General features: G+C 52.3%; 1 protein-coding gene and 1 pseudogene across 2 annotated transcripts in view; both read right to left on the reverse strand.

Annotated features, from left to right (window-relative positions):
• Positions 1 to 19010, reverse strand: part of LOC100622710 (leukocyte immunoglobulin-like receptor subfamily B member 3) — a 108640-nt gene that overhangs the window by 44040 nt on the left and 45590 nt on the right. The gene's annotated exons all lie outside the window — the stretch shown is intronic.
• Positions 8493 to 12030, reverse strand: LOC100622358 (leukocyte immunoglobulin-like receptor subfamily A member 6; annotated as a pseudogene). Its single transcript, XR_014806675.1, has 8 exons — positions 11919 to 12030; positions 11727 to 11762; positions 11265 to 11542; positions 10818 to 11120; positions 10312 to 10607; positions 9762 to 10063; positions 8898 to 8948; positions 8493 to 8763 (listed from the first exon to the last, which is right to left on the reverse strand). The product of XR_014806675.1 is annotated as a leukocyte immunoglobulin-like receptor subfamily A member 6 (transcript).

Consider the following 19010-nt stretch of genomic DNA (forward strand, 5'->3'; position numbering starts at 1 on the left):
CGAAACGGGTATTGTTAGAGGGAGGAATGTGGAGAGACTTGGTGCCCGCAGACCTGCTCTAAGGGAAATGGTGAGGGCGAGTCTTCAGGCAGAAAGGAAGCCATTCTTGGGGGAACGTGCAGCATCAACAGAGAAGGGAGACCCTCAGGTGGGCAGTAGAAGGTGCAGGTAATGGCCTGTGTTCTCCCCTCAGCTCTTTGAAACGGGTAGGACTGTTGAAAGCAAACATCGTGTGTGGTGGGGAGTTTGGTGCATGCAGACGAAGACATAGAGCAGCTATAGCAAGAGGGCAGGAGGGTGCAAGGGTCTTAGGATGATGTGGGTTCTGTGTTTCTCTTTTTTTTTCTTTTGGCTTTTAAAATTTTTTTTCTTTTTTTTTCTTTTTTTATTGCTCAATGAATTTATTACATTTGTAGTTGTACAATGATCATCACAGTCCAGTTTCACAGGATTTCCATCCCACACCCCCAGCGCATCCCTCCACCCCCCAAACTGTCTCCTCCAGAGTCTCAAAGTCTGTGAGTCAGCATCTGTTCTGCAAAGAAGTTCATTCTGTCCATTTTTCAGATTCCACATGTCAGTGAAAGCATTTGATGTCGGTGCCTCCTTGTCTGACGGACTTCACTTAGCATGATCATTTCTAGGTTCATCCGTGTTGCTGAGAATGGCCATTATTTCATTCCTTTTAATGGCTGATTGATTTTCCATTGTGTATATGCACCACATCTCCTTGATCCACTCCTCTGTCAATAGACATTTAGATTGTTGCCATGTCTTGGCTATTGTGAATAGTGCTGCCTTGAACACTGGAGTACATGTGTCTTTGCGAGTCATGGTTTTCTCTGGGTAGATGCCCAGGAGTGGGATTGCTGGGTCAAATGGTAGTTCTATCTTTAATTTTCTGAGGAATCTCCATCCTGTTTTCCACAGTGGTTGCACCAATTTACAATCCCCCCAACAGTTTACTAGGGATCCTTTTTTTCCACACCCTTTCTAGCACTTATTGTTTATGGACTTTTTGATGCTGGCCATTCTGGCTGGTGTAAGGTGGTACCTCATAGTGGTTTTGATGTGCATCTCTCTAATGACGAGTGATGTTGAACATCTTTGCATGTGTTTATTGGCCATCTGTATGTCTTCTTTGGAGAACTGTGTGTTTAGATCCTCTGCCCATTTTTTGATGGGGTTGTTTGTTTCTTTGGTATGGAACTGCAGAAGGTGTTTATAAATTTTGGAGATGAATCCCTTGTCAGTGGATTCACTTGCAAAGATTTTCTCTCCTTCTGTGGGTTGTCTTTATGTTTTGTTTAAGGTTTCCTTTGCTGTGCAGAAACTTTGAAGTTTGATTAGATCCCATTCATTTATTTTTGTTTTTATTGTCAATACTCTAAGAGGTGGATCTGAGAAGATGTTGCCTCATTTATGCCAGAGAGTGTTTGGCCTATGTTTTCCTCTAAGAGTTTGATAGTGTCTGGTCTTATATCTAGGTCTTTAATCCTTTTGGAGTTTATGTTTGTGGATGGTGTTAGGGAGTGTTCTCATTTCATTCTTTTCCATGTGGCTGACCAGTTTTCCCAGCAGCACTTAATGAACAAGCTGTCCTTTCTCCATTGTATGTTCTTGCCTCCTTTGTCCTAGATGAGTTGGCTGTGGTGCGTGGGTTGAATTCTGGGCTTTCTATCCTGTTCCACTGATCTCTATGTCAGTTTTGATGACTGTAGCTTTGTGGTATAGTCTGAAGTCCGGGAGCCTGATTCTTCCAGCCCCTTTCTTCTTTTTCAGGATGTCTTTGGCTATTCTGGGTCATTTGTGCTTCCAAACAACCTTTAAAATATTTTGTTCCAGTTCAGTGAAAAATGTCCTTGGTAATTTGATAGGGATTGCATTGAATCTGTAGATTGCCTTGGGTAGTATCGTCATTTTGATAATCTTGACTCTTCCAATCCAAGAGCATGGTATGTCTTTCCATCTATTTGTGTCATCTGTGATTTCTTTCATCAGTGTCCTATAATTTTCAGAGTATAGGTCTTTTGTCTCTTGAGGTAGGTTCACTCCTAGGTATTTTATTCTTTTGGATGTGATGGTAAACGGGATTGCCTCCCTAATTTCTCTTCCTGATCTTTCATTGTTGGTGTATAGAGATGCCATTGATTTCTGTGTATTAAGTTTGTATCCTGCGACTTTGCCAGATTTGTGGATGAGCTCTACCAGTTTTCTGGTCGAGTCTTTCGGATTCTCTAGGTATAGTATCATGTCATCTGCAAATAGTGATAGTTTTACTTCTTCCTTTCCAATTTGGATTCCTTTTATTTCTTTTACTTCTCTGATTGCTGTGGCTAGGACTTCCAAAACAATGTTGAAGCGTAGTGGCGAGAGCAGGCATCCTTGTCTTGTTCCTGATCTCGGTGGGAATTCTTTCATCTTTTCACCATTGAGAAGGATGTTTGTTGTGGGTTTGTCATATATGGCCGTTATTATGTCGAGGTAGGTTCTCTCTATGCCCATTCTCTGAAGGGTTTTTATCAGAAATGGGTGTTGGAGTTTGTCAAAGGCTTGTTCTTCATCTATGGAGAGGACCATATGGTTTTTATTCTTCAGTTTGTTAATGTGGTGTATCACACTGATGGATTTGTGGATATCGAAGAGCCCTTGCATCCCTGGGATGAATCCCACTTGATCATGATGTACAATCCATTTAATGAATTTTTGGATTTGGTTTGCTAGTATTTTGTTGAGGATTTTTGCATCGATGTTCATCAGTGAAATTGGCCTGTAGTTTTCTTTTTTGGTGGTATCTTTGTCTGGTTTTGGTATCAGGGTGATGGTGGCCCCATAAAATGAGTTTGGGAGTACCCCTTCATGTACAATTTCTTGGAAACTGTTTCAGAAGGTTAGGCGTCAGCTCATCTCTCAATGTTTGATAGAATTCGCTTGTGAAACCATGTGGTCCTGGACTAGTGTTTGTTGGTAGTTTTAAAATCACAGTTTCAATTTCAGTTCTTGTGATGGGTCCATTCATCTTTTCTATTTCATCTTGATTTAGTCTTGGAAGATTGTACTTTCCTAAGAATTTGTTCATTTCCTCTAGGTTTCCCGTTTTATTGGCGTATGGTTGCCTATAGTCGTGTCTTATGATCCTTTGTATTTCTGTGATGTCTGCTGTTACTTCTCCTTTTTCGTTTCTAATTTTATTGATTTGAGTCTTCTCTCTTCTTTTAAGTCTGGCTAAGGGTTTATTGATTTTGTTGATCTTTTCAAAGAACCAGCTTTTCGTTTCATTGATCTTTTCTATGGTTTTCTTTGTTTCTATTTCATTGATTTCTGCTCTGATCTTTATGATTTCTTTCCTTCTCTGAACTTTAGGTCTTGTCTGTTCTTCTCTCTTGAGCTGCTTTAGATGTAAAGTTAGCTTTTATTTGAGCTTTTTCTTGTTTCCTGAAGTGGACTTGTATTGCTATAAACTTTGCTCTTAGAACGGCTTTTGCTGCATCCCATAGGTTTTGGAGTGTCGTATCTTTGTTGTCATTTGCTGCTAGGTATTATTTAATTTCCTCTTTGATTTCTTCAGTGATCCATTGGTTGGTTAGTAGCATGTTGTTGAGTCTCCACGTGTTTGTGTTTTTAGCAGTTTTTTTTTTCTTGTTGTTGATTTCCAATCATTTATAGCATTGTGGTCAGAAAAGATGCTTGATATGATTTCAATTTTCCTAAAGTTACCGAGGTTGGACTTGTAGTCCAGGATGTGACCCATCTTAGTGAATGTTCAATGTGCACTTGAGAAGGCTGTGTATTCTGTTGCTTTTGGATAGATTGTCCTGTAAATATCTACGAAGTCCATCTGGTCTAATGCTTCATTCAGGGCCTGTGTTTCCTTATGGATTTTCTGTTTGGATGATCTGTCCATTGCTGTAAGTGGGATGTAACGTCCCCCACTATTATGGTGTTACTGTCGATTTGTCTTTCTAAGGTCGTTAGCAGTTGGCTTGTATATTGTGGTGAACCTATGTTGGGTGGGTAGATATTTACAATTGTTATATCTTCTTCTTGGATTGATCCTTTGATCATTATGTAGTGACCTTCTTTGTCCCTTAAAATATTCTTCATTTTAAAGTTTATTTTGTCTGATATGAGTATTGTGACTCCAGCTTTCTTTTGATTCCCGTTTGCATGGAGTATTTTCTTCCATCCTCTCCCTTTCAATTTGTATGTGTCCCTAGAAGTGAAATGGGTCTCTTGAAGACAGCATAGATATGGATCTTGTTTTTGTATCCATTCCGCCAGTCTCTTGTATTTTGTTTGGGGCATTTAGTCCATTCAGATTTAAGGTAATGATTGAATGTATGTTCTTATTGCCATTGTATTCATTGCTTTGGATTTGTGTTGCTCTTTTTTCTTCCCTTCTTCTCTTGTTCTCTCCTCTTCTGGTTTGCTGACTATCTTTAGTGTTGTATTTGTGTTGATTTTTCTTATTTGTTTGTGTGTCAACTGTCGATTTTTGGTTTGCAGTTATTTTGAAGTTTTGATAGAATAGTATACACACACACACACACACACACAAACACACACACATATGAGATTCTTTTAAGTTGTTGGTCTCTTAATTGCAAGTTCATCTCCAGTGACCTGCATTTGTACCCTCCTCTTGTCATGATTTCTGATTTTGAGGCATAATTGTGCATGGGTGATTTTGTATCTTTACTGTATATATACCTTTTCTTTTTTCTTTTTTTTTTTTGTCTTTTTGCCATTTCTTGGGCCACTCCCGCGGCATATGGAGGTTCCAAGGCTAGGGGTCCAATTGGAGCTGTAGCTGCCAGCCTACACCAGGGCCACAGCAACACGGGATCCAAGCCGCATCTGTGACCTCCACCACAGCTCACAGCAATGCCGGATCATTAACCCACTTAGCAAGGGCAGGGATCGAACCCACAACCTCATGGTTCCTAGTCGGATTCGTTAACCACTGCGCCACGATGGGAACTCCTTTACTGTATATATACCTTTTCTGGTGAGCCTTGTCCTTTGTGGTATTTTTGGTTCTTGCTGCTGTCTTTTCTTTTCTGCCTAGAGAAGTTCCTTTAGTATTTGTTGTAAGGCTGGTTCAATGTTGCTGAATTCTCTCAGCTTTTTCTTATCTGTGAAGCTTTTGTTTTCTCCTTCAAATCTGAATTTGAGCCTTGCTGGGTAAAGTGATCTTGGTTGGAGGTGTTTTCCTTTCATCACCTTAAGTATATCATGCCACTGGCTTCTGGCCTGCAGAGTGTGTGTGAAAAAATCTCCTGATAACCTTATGGAGGTTCCCTTGTATGTTCTCTGTTTCTTTTCCTAGCTGCTTTCCATATTTTCTCTTTGTCTTTAATCTTGGTCAGTTTGATTAATATGTGTCTTGGTGTATTCCTCCTTGGGTTTCTTTTATATGGTAGTTGTGCTTCCTGGATGTGAGTGAGTGATTCCTTTCCCATGTTAGGGAAGTTTTCGGCTATTATCTCTTGGAATATCTTCTCTGTCCCCTTCTCTCTCTCTCTTCTTCTTCTTCTGGCATCCCTATAATATGGATGTTGGTGTGTTTAGTGTTGTCCCAGAGTTCTCTGAGACTCTCTTCATCTGTTTTCAATCATTTTTCTCTTTTCTGTTTTGCATCCATATTTTCCACTAATCTGTCCTCCACCTCACTTATTTGTTCTTCTGCCTCCTGTATTCTGCTGTTAGCTGCTTCTAGTGAGTTTTTATTTCAGTTATTGTATTTTGCATCTCTTCTTGTTTAAGTTTTCTATCTTGTATCTCTTTGCTCATTGTTTCCTCTAAGTTATCCATCTTTGCCTCCAGTTTATTTCCAATGCCTTGCCTCATCTTCAGCATCAACAATATAAAGTCTCATAGCTGAAAACTTTCCTAACATGGCAGCTGCAGGAATGCCAGATCCTTAATGCACCATCACGGGCACTCACGGGCCCTGTGACTTCCTTTGCGTGCCCCCCAAAATTTTGCAGCCCGTCCTCTACATATTTGTTTGGCTCTTTCTAGTTTGTCCTCAGAGGACCTTGACCCAGGGATTTTTCAGGAAGGGGAAGCATTCTGTCCCAAGAGCTCTTTCCTTTCTGTGTTCCCCGCTGCCAAGCCAAGAGACCCCAGGCACCTGAAGACGCTGAATCTGGAACCAGGCTTTCTGTGATCGCCACACGCCTGCCCATGCGGTGGACCCCTCACGTCCACCTTGGTGGCCTCCATACAAAGTGCACATCTTTTGTGTGAAACGTTCATCATCTCACAGGGACCCAGGCTCCGTCCTGCATTGCATGCCCCCTGCTGTTGGGCAAAGTGTTTGCTCAGAGCCCTGGACTCTCACCTGGGCAGCAGCTCAGTGTCCGATTGGACTCAGGGGATGCTGATCAGGCAGGTGAGGTCAAGGTGTTTGGGAAAGACAGCGTCAGCCTGTGAGGGGTTTGCTCTCCCGGATGCACCGCCACTTGTTGTAAATCGGTCACTAGTGTAGGGGTGGCTTTGACACCCTGCTCCAGCCCCACCTCACTGAACTGTGTGCCCGTGACGACAGGGAATGGAGCAAAGCCCACCACTTCCCCGTGACGAGGGGTAGACGGGCGTCCCCAAAGTCGTGTCAGCAGGGCGTGGCCGGTGTTCTCGCCCCTGTGCTCTGCACCTGCCAGCACATCCTCACCTGGTGTGTGACAACCACGGGGCCACGTGGCATTGCCCCTCCTCTCTTGATGGAATTCGACCAATCCCCGCCCCAGGAGGACCTGCTGTCTCCTCTCGAATTGGATGAGCTGGAGCCCTGGGCACACACACTATCACATCTGTCCTCACTTGTTCCCCATCGTGCTCGGACATCCGTCACCAGGATCGTGAACGTCGAAGTTTGAGACTCTCTCTGTCATGCAAAACTCTGTCACATTGTACAGGAGTCATTCCTTTTTGGTGAGATTCACTTCTGGGGTTTTTTCTTGTAACCGCCCTTCCGTCCATAGGCTCACCCACATATATGAGTGGTTATGCCCACGTGTTCTTCCAGGTCATAAAACGGCGGGTCGGAGCTGTGTGTCTCCTCCTTGTGACTGGTAATTGTTACATCCCAGACGGGTGGGAGCAGTTAGTCCTCCTGCCAAGTATGTGTGGGGACGCACAGGACTGAATGTTATCTCCCACAGTTGATATTTTTCTGGCTGTATCTTTTCCCTTTCGTGGGGACGCACTGGGATTTTGGCATCATTTGTTCATGGACACTGGGCATCAAACTGAAGTGGAAATGGTCTTGTCTTGATGTTTAGTGTAAACGACACGCCTGTGCCCAGCATCGTCGTCATCCATGAGGTGTGCTCCAGCTGATTCATCACAACCCCCCCCCCCTTTTTGTGTGTCTTTTTAGGCCTGCATCTGTGGCATATGGAGGATCCCATGCTAGATGTAGAATTGGAGCTGTAGCCACTTGCCTATGCCACAGCCACAGCCACAGCCACGCAGGATCTGAGCCCTGTCTGCAGCCTATACTAGAGCTCAGGGCAACACTGGATCCTTAACCCACTGAGCAAGGCCAGGGATCAAACCTGTGTCTTCATGGATACTCATCGATTTGTTTCTGCTGAGCCCCGACGGGAACTCCCATCACTCAACTCTCTTCACTACTTCCCACCTCTGCCATTAGTGCATTTGCACGGGTACCTTGACATTGGCCAGGAAGAGATAATCTAAGAACAGACAAAGGCCACAAGCATGGCCTTTTAAAAATACATATATATATTTTGTATTTTTAGGGCTGCACCCCCGGCATATGGAGTTTCCCAGGCTAGGGGTCTGATTGGAGCTGTAGCTGCTGGCCTACGCCACAGCCACAGCAATGTGGGATCCGCGCCGTGTGTGTAATCTACACCGCTGCTCATGGCAATGCCAGATCCTTAACCTACTGAGCGAGGCCATGGATCGGAGCCGAAACATCCTGGTTCCTAGTTGGATGCATTTCCTCTGCGCCACAATGGGAGCTCCAGAAATGATATATTCTCAAAGTCTGTTTCTCAGCACAGCACCTGGCTGTCACCCCAGACGCCAGGCTGTTCCTGCAGAGTGCAGGTGTTTCTGGAGAAGCACCAGGTATCATCTCACGGGGAAAGGAAGGCTTGATGGGGCAAGAGAGGGTTTTAGGGAATCCTTGTGAATGTGTGTGTTCCAAATTGGGCCACAGATTCATCCATTTATTCCGTTACACGATCCACATTCTATTTCAGAGTGAAGGGATCGCGGTCACCAGCACACAGCAGTGAGGATGCTCATTAAAAATAAAGCAAAACATATTACGTGAAAGTGGACCAGAGCACGCAGGTGTGTCAGGTGTGGGCACACACCTGCCGTGTGGGCTGCACCTCATGTCCCAGGTGAGAGAAGATAGGCCGTCAGGGAGAGGCGTCCGTGGAGGAGGAGAGCACCTCGGTTTAACAGAGGCAGAGCCCGGCACAGGGACTCCCCAGTCCTCCCCCTGCACCCACACCCCGTCTCTCCCTCCGTGGTCTCAGCAGGCAGTTCTCACATCACTGCGGATTCTCTTCCAGAACCTCCTGGGCCCATCGGCTCATTTCAAGGCTCTGCCACTCTGGACAGTGCCCTGTGGCCTCTGTGCTCAGCTCCTGGTCACGTCTTGGGTTCCTCCATGGCCGTGTTGAGCCTGGAAGAGCAGAATCCCGAGGCCCAGCAGGATCAGGGCAGCCGTGGCCATCCGGACGAGGTTCCCCACTGTGTAGTCTTGTGGGGGAGAGGCTAGGGGTTGTGGACAGAGAGGTCACAGAGGTGAGGGCAGACCCCAGTCCCCCCAGAATCCTGGGCACAGCCTCCCCTTTATAGGACATGCACCCCAGAACCCAGCCCCATAACTGAGGATTCCTCCTCCTCACCGCTCGTGGGATCTGAGTGGTTTTGTGATGGGCGGATGGTGTCTGCTGGTCCTGAGAATCATGAAGTGGGGGTGTGAGTGTGGAGTTGGGGACACGCAGCCCTTCCCTGGGTTCTGTGTCCCCCTCTGTGGAGTCTGTCCTGTGTCCCCTCTTGTATGAGTGTCTCAGACGTTTCTGGGGTCAGGACCCTGTGCTGACTGAGCTCCAACAGGGCAGACTCAGGACCCCTCCCCTGAGAACAGGAAGCTCAGCTGGTCAGTGGGGTGTGACCCCACCATGCCCCGTGGCCCCCCCACAGACCCGCAGTGACCCCTGTGGGGGTCTGAGTCCGTGGGGGGGAGGCTGATCCTGGGAGCCTCCTGGGGGTCAGGATGTGAGGTGAGGGGGTGGGTCCCAACATCTCCCTCCCCATGACCCCCTTCACCCACCCCCCTCAGAGCCCCTGGAGCCCTGGGGTCCCCCCCACATCTCTGGCCAACCCCATCGCCTTGGACAACCAGCCTGTCCTTCAGCCTCTGAGCAGCATTTGCTCCTCTGTGACTCAAAACTGTCTTTGGGGTTGAATTGGTGTCTGGGGTGGGGACCCGGGCTCCCAGGGGTCCTGGGAATGTGGCCAGGAAGGGGCGGGGGCTCGGGCTGCCGGTAGAGTCCTTGCCTCCCTAAACTCTCCCGGCACCTTCCCTGTGTCCTCCCCAAGACCCTCACGGTGCCCGCCTGGCACCTTCAGGATCGGGGAGGGGAGGGGTAGGTGGGGACGGCAGAGCCTCTGAGGGGCAGGTCCCCTCACTCCCACCCTAGCCAGGAGCTCTCAGGGGACAGAATCCTGGGATGGCTGAGCTCAGGACAAGGTCAGGGTCCCCTCACCTGAGACCATGAGTTCCAGGGGCTGACTGGGCTGTGACAGCAGGTAGGGGTCCTTGCTGCGTGAGCCATAGCACCTGTAGGTGCCCCGTGGGCCGAGGTCACAGGGCCCATGAAGAACTGGGCCTGGTTCTGCCCAGCTCGGGGCTGTGACCTAAGACGCAGTGGGGCATGGGCCGCCCCCTCCTTGGACAGAAGGAAAGTGTCCATCCGACTCCATGACCGACACAGCAGGGTCACGTTGTGTCCTGTGGCCACCGAGGGGCCCGGCTGCACGGAGATGTAGGCTGTGCAAATTAGCTGTCCTGGAGAGAGGGAAGGGGTGAGGGGCTGCCGGCCGGCCTGGTTCTGAACAGAGACTCGGCAGGGCCTCTCTGAGCACCCTCCTCTGTGTGTGTCTGTGTTTCTCTGAGCCTCTCCATCCCCCTGATCTCCAGGCTGGCTGTCCCTCCCTCCCTGGGGCCCCTCCCCCTGGTCCCGGCATCCCCCCTGGGGCTCCCCCAGCAGGGCCTGTGTAGAGTGTGGGTCCCCGTCTGACCCGCTGGCTCCTCACCTGCCACCAGGATGTCCAGGGGGTCACTGGGGGCCGACAACAGGGAGGAGAGGTTGTGTCCACCGTAGCATCTGTACCGGCCCCCATGGAGGCTGCTTACTCACTCAGAGGGAAGTGGGCCTGAGAGAGCCCAGCCTGGGGCTGCCAGGCAGGGCACTGGCCGAGGCCCCGTGCCCCCTCCTTGGCCAGAGCGAACCTGTCATAGCTGATGGCAGAGCGACACTGGAGGGTCAGGCTCTGTCCAGAGGCCACGACAGGGCCCTGCGTGGTCAGGAGGGAGGGCTTCCCAGAGCCCCCTGGGGAGAGAGAGCCCATAGGGGCTGCTTCCCCCATGACCCCCTTGTCCCCCCTGACCTCCAGGTCTCACTGTCTCTCACACTCTGGGTTCTTGTCCAGGAGCCCCACCCCCTGAGCCTCCCCCTCACATGGGGCTCTGCTCTGAGCCAGGCCCACAGGGACCTGCCTGGAGCCCCAAAGCCTCTGGGACCAGGATGGGCCCCCCTCACCTGAGACCAGGAGCTCCAGGGGGTCACTGGGTTCTGACCACACCTGGGGTTTGTCTCTGAAATAGCCATAGCATCTGAAGGTCCCCCTGTGGCTGGGGGTCACGGGGCCGACAGGGAACAGGGCCCGGGTCTGCCCATCGGGGTGTCTCTGTGTGTCCAGGGTTCAGGAGGACTTGTGTTCTCCTTCCTTAGTCAGGATGAACCTGTCATATCCGTGCCGTGAGCCACACTGGAGGGTCACGTTCCCTCCTGAGGCCACCACAGGGCTGGGCAAGGCTGAGAGGGCGGGTTTTTTGGAGGCTCCTAGGAGAGAAGGAGGCAGGTTGTGACATGGGGCTCATGGCCCCTGAGCTCCCCCAGAGCTGGGCTATGAGAGGTACCCACCCTGAGAGCAGACCCCTGCATGAGGGCAGAGCCTGAGGCTGGGCCCCCTGAGTGTCGTCTCACCTGTCACCACCAGTTCCAGGGCGTCACTGGGCTCTGACCTGCCAGTGGGGCTGATGTAGTAACAGCGGTATCTCCCTGTGTAGTCCTCAGTCATGTGTCTGATGGAGAACATGGCCTTGTCCCCAGCCTCCTGTGGGGTCTGTCTGTCCCAGGGAGTTGGGCTTCCCTCTTTATCCAGATGGACCTCCTGGGCCCCCAGGGTCCCCTGACACCACATGGTCACAGGGCTATACCACGAGACCATAGGGCCTGGCTCAGGGTGGGTTTAGGCAGGGTCCCTGGAAGGACGTGAGAGACCAGGTCACAAGACCTCCACACCCCCAGGCCCCCAGGTCTCAGCCCAACCCTGCCTGACTCCCCCCCCTCCAACCCCTCCCTGCCGTCTCCATGCCCAGTGCCTGGGGGTGGCCCCTTGTCCCCACGGAGGAGAGGAGGCGCTGGGACCCCTGGGCACTGACTCACCTGCCTGCACCTGGGTCCCCAGGCCCACACTCAGCCCTGGAAGAGAGTACCCGTGAGGTCTCGCCCTGGACTCTGAGCAGAACTCCTCGTGCCCGGGCGCCCCCTGGGTGCTGGTGTCCCAAGAGCACAGGCTGGTGTGGGGAGGGGGCGGGTCCCCCCCGGAGCAGGGCTTCCCCTCGCCCTGCATCTCACCGAGGCAGAGCAGGCCCGGGAGCGTGGGGGTCATGGCGTCTCCTCCCCGTGGTCCAGGCTGTGCAGCTAGAGTAGAGCCCGGCGCCCTCAGGACAGACAGGGCCCAGGGTGTGGCCCCTCAGAGGCTAGTCCTTCCTGTCACGGGGCTGTCAGATCTGCAGCCCCACAGAAAGGGGAACTGCCTTTTTTTTTTTTTTTCCTGGTCTTTTAAGGGCCCCTGTTGCTGCATATGGAATTTCCCAGGCTATGGTGGCATCAGAGCTCGCAGGTGCCAGCCTGCAAGACAGCCATGGCAACACAGCATCCGAGCTGCATCTGTGTCCTACACCGCAGCTTGTGGCCACACTGGCATCTTAACCCACTAAGCAAGGCCCGGTTTTGTTACCACTGAGCCATGCCCAAAACTCCCCAGGAAGGATGGGGACCAGGGCCCATCCTTTCCTCTGAGAGGCTCCCCCTGGGGTCTGCTCCCTCCCCAGCCCGCCCACCAGCACGTCCCTGTGGGTGCTGGGAGTGGCCGGGGCCACAGACCCTGGCGATGCTTCAGGGAAGATGCAGGTGCCCACCACAGCCAGGGCTCAGAGCAGTGCGGACCTGTGTGTGGCATCCAAGTCCAGCTCAGGCAAGGTGGCAGTGAGCTGGGAGGGGAAGAAGGAAGATGTGGGAAGGAGAGGCTCCTCTGCTCCTGGCCCGGAGGGCGGGCTTCCGTCTGTCCCAGCCCCTCCAGGGGCTTCTCTGTGTCTCTCCTGCAACAGCGTCCACCCACCTCCGTGGGCTCAGGCCCTGAGCTCTTCCTGCCCCTTCCTGCCCCTTGGTCCCCGAGTGGGGCCTCCTCCTCCTGCCGAGGTCCTGCCTTGCAGCTTTAGAGGACCCTGATGTGGGTGAGGGCTTCCTTTGAAGGAAACCACTTCCTTCAAGTGTCGCCTCTGCTCCTGGAGCCTCGAGAGAAGTGTCCTTTCTCTGAGCCTGAGTTTCCTCCTCCGCCTGTGGTCAGGAACCCCACTCCTGGGAGGGGCTGTGGGCTGAGCGGTGACTGGGTCCCCTGGAGGACCGGACATGTTACCTTCCCGACTAGTGACAGAAGGACCGGGTTGGGACATGAAAGGGCCGTGGGCTCAGACTCCCTGGCAAAGTGGATGCTTGCTGTGGGCCCCCCATCCCCCCCTGAGCTGGGCTCTGCTGTGAACCCTGAGAAAGGCCCCTCAGACCATTTGTGACCCAGGTAGCCACAGGCCCAGGCAGAAGAAGGGGAAGAAAGTTCCCAGAGTGGAGAGCGACACAGGGAAGGAGTGGAGAGGCCCCGGGGGTCCGGGTCATCTGGGGGCCTCGGGGAGGGGGACCCCAGCTGCTCACAGTGGGGAGGGCTCAGGGCTACAGGTGACGGTGGACGTTGTGCCCCTGTGTCCCCCGTGTTTCTGGGCGGGTCCTGGGTGAGGTGGCTCTGCTCGCGGACCCAGACCCATGGCAGCGCTGAGCCGCGGCCCCCGTGGGCCTGAAACCGAGCGCAGACAGTGTGGGCGGCTGTGCACCTCCGCGTGGCGCGGGCGCGAGGCTTGCCTGGGCATCCTGCCGGCAGCCCCTCCAGCAGGTGCTGCGTCTGAGACCTTGGACCCCGCGGGCCCCGCGGGCCCTGAGCGGCTGGAGCGCCCTGGGAGGAGAGCCCTGGGAGAAGCCTGCTCTGCAGGCTGGGTGTGCGCCCCAGCGGGCGACCAGGGCCCCTCCGGAGGGGGACCGGGCCGCGGACCGCAGGCTGCAGAGGAAGGGGGCCAGTCCGTGCGAGGCGAGGCGTCAGTGGGGGAAACCCGGGGCGCCCTCCTGCATGGAGCGCGTTCCCGTCTCTAGAAAGGAAGTGGCAGCAAGCCCCGGCTATGTGCTAGAAGCCCCAGCAGTTTCTGAAACAGAAGTGTTGGCAATGACAAATGCAGTGGCATCAACACATGAGACCCTTGATCGCAGGAGGAGCTCGCGAGTGAGGCCCTTGGTGCAAGAGGAAAGGGAATCTTGGAGCGGTTCCAGAAGGCTGCGCAGAGAGGTGAGAAGTGAAGTTCCAGCTCCTGGAGGCGAAGATGGGAGGGCCTCCTTGGTGTCTGCTGTGAGCGTCAGAAGGAAAGAAGCTCCTGCTCAGGACACAAGCACCCGGATTTCACTCTGTGTGGATGTGAGTTCAGGATCTGACTGCAGTGGCTCGGGTGTCTGTGGAGGCGGACATTGGATCCCCAGCCAGGTGCAGAAAGTTACAGGTTCTGGTGTTGCCGCAGGTGCTGTGGCTTGGATTTGCTCCCTGGCCCCAGAAACTTCCATATGCTGTGGAGGGAATGAGAGAGAGAGAGAAAGAAAGAGCTGAGCGTTTTGCAGAGGTGAAGACAGACCAGCCCGGTGCTAAAATGCAAGATTTAAAAGGGACATCTGGGAGTTCCCGCTATGGCGCAGTGTAAAGGAAACCGACTAGGAACCATGAGGTTGTAGGTTGGATCCCTGGCCAGGCTCTATGTGTTAAGGATCCAGCATTGTATTGAGCTGTGGTGGTCACAGATGTGGCTTGGATCTGGCGTGGCTGCGGCTGTGGTTGGGGTGTAGGCCAGCAGCTGTGGCTCCCGTTCGACCTCATACCTGGGAACCACGATATGCGTGGGTGGGCCCTAAAAAGCAAAAAAAAAAAAAAAAAATATATATATATATATATATATATATAGACTTCTATATCTTGAGCCTTACTGGTAATGAAGACAATGAAGGGCAAATTAGAAAAACCGTTTGCTGCCCTGAATTGTACACTTTAAAATGGCTAATTCTACTGTATGGACATTTCTACTTAAAAAATTCAAGGAGGACTGGCGAGGGGCCCTAAAAATGTCCTAAATGTCTTCCTCTGGAAACTGAAAGGTACCACGGAGAGAATGACGAGCTAACATTGGGCTGCGACGCCACCGTACCGGAAAGTGATGCCCGAAGATACTGGAGAAGCACATCAAGGAATGAATGGTGAGAGCGTGTATTGGGAGCCCACCTGTTTGTAAGGGTCTACAGGGCCCGGGTCATCAGGGGGGAAATCCCTGAACACAGAGAGATCCTGGCACCTCGGACCCTGTCGAGCTGGGTCTCCCCCACTCCTCAGGCTGCATCTGTTGTGGCCAGACCCAGGCCTGTTGGGGTGGAAGCCAGACCCCAGCAGTGACAAGGCCGGGTCCTTCCCAGGCTGCGCCGCCGGGGGGCGCCGCAGGCTGCATCTTCACCAGAGAGAAGGAGGGCTTGGGGGCGGGGATCCCGTCACCAGCCCTTTCCTTGCCTCTCCTTTCCCCACGTGACACACGTTCTTTGAAGGAAGCAAACGTTTTCCGCTGACCTGATGGACTGAGAGCGAAAGAAGGCGAGTTCCCAGTGAGGGTTTCCCGCTCATGAGAGGAGCACGAGGTGATGTCTTGGAGAGAGTGAGATGCGACAGGGAGGGAGACATGGCATCGAAGCTGTGGGACGTGCCGCAGACACACTCGCGCCCACACGGACACGCCTGCACACGTGCCCGAGGCGTGCACACGCGCACACGCGCACACACACACACTCGTGTGTAGGAGTGCTCAGCATCCAGGACGCGATGCCTGGAACCGAGTCCCCTCTGAAGCGGGAGGGGAAGGCGTGCTTGTTCCAAAAGAGCAGCGTGGGAGCGACCGGCGCCAATCAGAGCGGGGACCTTCCCACATACTTGGTCAGATTAAATGAAACCAGAGTCTTCAGCTTTAATGAGATGCAACTGGCGGAAATTGTACATGCGGAAGAGGTACCAGTGGATTCTTTATTGTTTTCGGTTTAGGGCCGCACCCGAATCATTTGGAGGTTCCCTGGCTAGGGGTGGAATTGGGGTGCAGCTGCCAGCCTGGGCCACAGCCACAACCCCTCTGGATTGGAGACACATGTGTGACCCACACCACAGCTCACGGCAATGTGGGACCCTTAACCCACTGAGCGAGGCCATGGATCAGCCCTCCTTCCTCATGGATGCTCGTCAGGTTGGTTTCCGTTGATCCCTGATGGGAACTTCACCAGGTGATGTTTTGATTCATTTTTCATTGTGAAATAGTCACCACAGTCACATAGTTCACATCTCTGTGTGTGTGTGTGTGTGTGTGTGTGTGTGTGTGTGTGTGAGTGTGAGTGATATTTTCTGACCCATTCATCTGCCAACAGACGTCGAGGTGGTTTCCGTGGCTCGGCTCTGGCTGTCGTGAGGGATACAGCAGTGGACAGGGATGTGCAGGTGTCTCTCTGTGACGCTGATGTCACCTGCTGGGGACATAGATCAAGATGGGAAATAGCTGCATGTGGCCGGTCTGTCTCTCTCCTTCTCTTTGACAGATGTTTGCGTTCCCACCAACCATGCCCAAGGCCCTCTTTTCTGCACGTGTTTGTCAGCCTTGCTGCCCTGGGTCTTTTCCCACCAGCTGTTGTAACAGGTGCGAGGGGGTCTCTCCCCGTGTGTGTTTCATGATTTGCCCCGAGAGGAAGGAGGCCCCCATTTAACACCTGTATTTATATATGCATGGCGACTGCAGTTTGAGGTGGGATCTCCGTTCCAAGAGCAGGGATTGAACCTGGGTCAGCGGGGAGAGCGCTGGGTCCTAAGTCCTAGACCGTCAGGGAACTCCCTCCCTCCCTGTGGTTTTGACCAGGGTTTCCCTGCTGGTCGGTGAGGGGCCGCAGCTTTTCAGGGACTGTTTGGCCATTTGGATCTTCTTTTGAGAAACGTCTCTTCAGGTGCATTGCCCCATGAAAAGCGGCTTGTTACCGCTTTGCATGGAGTTGTGTGTGCTCCCCCTGTGTCTGGGGAGGTGACGGCTTGTTAGAGAGACGGTTTGCAGGGATCTTCTTGCTTCTGCTCCTTCATGCTGTTGCCTGTTTCTTTTGTGTGTAGTCGCTTTCATTTGATGGGCTCCTCCTTGTCTCTTCACGTATTTGTTGCTTGTGCTTTTGGGGTCGTAACCGAAAAGCCGTGTCCAAACTTGTGTCAGGAAGCTTTGCTAGGACTGGGTTGAGGATCCGGTGGTGTCTGTGCAGCTGCTCAAGCCGTTGCTGTGGCGTAGCATGTTCCATCCCTGGCTGGGGAACATCCATATGTCACAGGTGTCGCAAAATTAAAAAAAAAAAAAAGAGGTGAAGCAGCAGCCTTTCCAGTGTTTTGTTCTTGCACTTTTATGGTGTCAGTCCTGTGTTTAAGTTTTTAAACCTTTTTTTTTTTTTTTTTTTTTTGGCCAAGCCAAGGACATACAGAGCTCTGGGGCCAGGGAGCCAGTCCTTCCCCTGCTGCACCACCAGGGCGCTCGCCATGGTTAAGTCCTGAATGGGTTTTGTGTGTGGCATGAGTCTGGGGCCCGTGCCATCCTGTGTGTGGATGTCTCGTGTCCCCACCATCATTTATTTATGGAAGGGCTGTCCTGCCCCAGTCGTGTCTTCTCGGCACCCTGTCAAGGATTAACTCACGGCTTCTCGAAGACAATTCTTTCGCCTCATCCGTCAGGCAAGTCACAGGTGTCTGATGTGCTTTGGTCCGTTGATGGGGATTTATCCTGTGGCGTTGGCAGTGTCCCATTTCCCTGAGTCTTTGTGTTTCTCGTTGCTTTGCTCTGGTGTCTGTGGGTTTGCCCATCAGCCCGTTAGAGATTCTGGAAGCTCTGAAAGATTTTCTGTGGACGTGCCAACTCTGCTTTCCTCCCTCCTGGGGAGAAGATGCCGAGTTGCTTGCCTTGGCCCTTCCCTCAGCCCTGAGGGATGAAGGGGGAAGCTGAGGCACGGGGCAAGCTCCCTCTTCCTCCTACAGATGAGGGCCCCTCCCCTTGTTCTTGCAGGTTGGCTGTGCCCCTGCTGAGAGTCCTGTCCCTTTTCCGAGTTCTTTGCTGCCCCCACGTGTGCCTGGAGCCCAGCCCTCCCCGTGCTGTGAGTGGAGTGGCAGGCAGGTCTCTCAGGCAGCACCTGAATGCTGGGGGTATCACCTGCAGCCTCACTCACTGTCCTCAGAGGGAGGGGGAAGCCTGGGCAGAGGGCGGGGGCCTCTCAGTGTGGAGCTGTGCCAGCCTCAGGGAGGGGTGCCAGGGCTAAAGAGAAGCTGCCCTTATTCTCCATTTCAAAGTGGTTTTTCTTGGGTTTTTGCTTATCTGCGGTTTTTTCAACTCATCAGGGCACTGGAGTTTGCAGGAAAGTTAATTGGGCCAAATATCGTTGTTTTATCAGCCTCTCTAACTGAAGGGTCTTTAAAAAGACCCTGTGCTGGTCCAGCTGGGCACACAGTGTTTGTGGGCCTTGCATGGGCTTTCCCGAGGGCAGACTCTTCATTGGAGGGAAATAATGCCCCCTGTTCCACTGGAATTTGTATAGTGTGTCTCATCCTGTGTTAGTTTTAGTTTTTGCTTTTATTTTTGTTTTTTGTCTTTTTGCTATTTCTTTGGGCAATGCAGCGGCATATGGAATTTCCCAGGCTAGGGGTAGAATCAGAGCTGTATCCACCGGTCTATACCAGAGCCACAGCAACTCAGGATCCGAGCTGCATCTGTGACCCACACCACAGCTCACAGCCATGACAGATCCTTCACCCACTGAGCAAGGCCAGGGATCAAACCTGCAACCTCATGGTTTTTAGTCGGATTCGTTAAGCACTGAGCCATGACGGGAACTCCTCATTCTGGGTTTTTTTTCATGAATACATTTTTAAAGTTTAAAGTACAGTGTGTCCCATTCTGAACATGGTCTTGGTCCAAGGACAGGCTCTGCTGCGTCTCTCTTGCGCCCTCTGATGGCCACCAGGACGATGGCTCTAAGCTGGGAGAAGAGGGCCTTTCAAGGCCCCCCCAATGCCCAGACAGGACCTTTTTCCTGAGCTCCAGGTCCTTGTATGCACCTGCCTCCTCTATATTTTCCCACTCAGTTCATTGTTCGCCATTAGATATGCTCTTCTCTGCAGGCTCGTGGCGCTGTCTTCTGTCTGACTGAGGAAGCTCCTTTAGGACTAGAGTGCCAGGGGTTTTGCTGTGTTGGGTGGCTCCTCGTGAGTGGAGGTTGATTGGGCCCCTCTCTGACTCGAGCGGGTGGTTTGTCTTTCTTGGATTG

The sequence above is a fragment of the Sus scrofa genome, chromosome 6, assembly GCF_054392235.1.
Source record: "Sus scrofa isolate SSC_HxYL_T2T_F1_AM1 chromosome 6, Sscrofa_HxYL_maternal_Yorkshire_Landrace_v2.0, whole genome shotgun sequence".
NCBI classification, from domain to species: domain Eukaryota; kingdom Metazoa; phylum Chordata; class Mammalia; order Artiodactyla; family Suidae; genus Sus; species Sus scrofa.